This window comes from Bos indicus x Bos taurus, chromosome 10, assembly GCF_003369695.1.
Source record: "Bos indicus x Bos taurus breed Angus x Brahman F1 hybrid chromosome 10, Bos_hybrid_MaternalHap_v2.0, whole genome shotgun sequence".
NCBI classification, from domain to species: domain Eukaryota; kingdom Metazoa; phylum Chordata; class Mammalia; order Artiodactyla; family Bovidae; genus Bos; species Bos indicus x Bos taurus.
In genome coordinates, this window is record NC_040085.1 from 67,058,504 (window position 1) to 67,059,645 (window position 1,142).

At 40.0% G+C, this 1,142-nt stretch overlaps 1 non-coding gene across 1 annotated transcript; it reads right to left on the reverse strand.

Annotated features, from left to right (window-relative positions):
* Positions 1-449: 449 nt before the first annotated feature.
* Positions 450-552, reverse strand: LOC113900588. Its single transcript, XR_003513215.1, has one exon. It is a non-coding gene; the product is annotated as a U6 spliceosomal RNA (small nuclear RNA).
* Positions 553-1,142: the final 590 nt, after the last annotated feature.

A 1,142-nucleotide genomic window follows, 5' to 3' on the forward strand; every position in this document is an offset into this window, starting at 1 on the left:
CCCATGGGTTGGAGTGCTCTGGGGAACAGAAGTGCTGGTTATCTGGATGTGCTCCAGGTTTTAATCAGCTGGAAACCCATCTACTAGGGAATTGTCTTTCCGATTGCATTGGTTCTTCATTGAATGGAACATATTAGACCAAGAGTTAGCAAACTGTTTTCTCTGAAGGGCCAGAGAGTAGATATTTTAGGCTTTATTTGGGCCATATTGTCTCTGTCATTACTGTTCAACTCTGCCATTATAGTGTGAGGGCAGCCACAGACAACAGATGTGAGGCCATGTTCCAATAAATATTTATTGCGGACATTGAAATTTGAATTTCATATCATTTTTTAATTATTTCAAACAGAATTTTTCCCTCTTTTTTTTTAATTGGGGGATAATTACTTTAAGTATTGTGTTGGCCTCTGCCACACATCGACATGAATCAGTCACAGGTATACATATGTAAAAATATGGACCTTTTGTGAATTGGCATGTCATCCTTGTGCAGGGGCCATGCTAATCTCTGTATCGTTCTAATTTTAGTGTATGTGCTGCCAAAGCGAGCACTCACATGATTTTAACATCACAGAACAGTATTCACAGAACGGTATTCACAAAACAGTATTCTTTTGACTTTCAAAATCATTTAAGACTACAAAAACATTTCTAGGCTCAAGGGCTGTAGTTTACCAAACTCTGAGTTAGATTATCAAGGGATGTTTTTTTTTTCCCATGGAAATGCATTTCGGATAACTTGTGTCGGAGTCACTGAGGAGGAGAATGCTGTTAAAGTGCAGCTTCCTGGTCCCCACACCAGACCCACTGAACCAGATTGTGAGGGAAACCACCTGGGCCCCTGCAGTTTCAGCAGATTCTCCCAGGTGACTGTGAAATACATTAAGTGTAGGGAGCCATTTTAGCTAAAAGGAAACCAAGAGCGTTGGTAGAGAAGTTTTCAATTTTGGCAGGAAAATGAGGTCAACTGACAAAAACAAGTGTTTCCTACCCAGGCAGGTTCTTTTGGAATATTTTTAAAGTCACTTGGATTCTCCTATTTATGAGTTTTTTTAGTCTTACTCAGACCCCCAGTGCTGTGTTTTCCAAAGAGAATGAGCAAGCATCAGAGCCCTCCTCAGATCATATTGATTTTTGTTCTG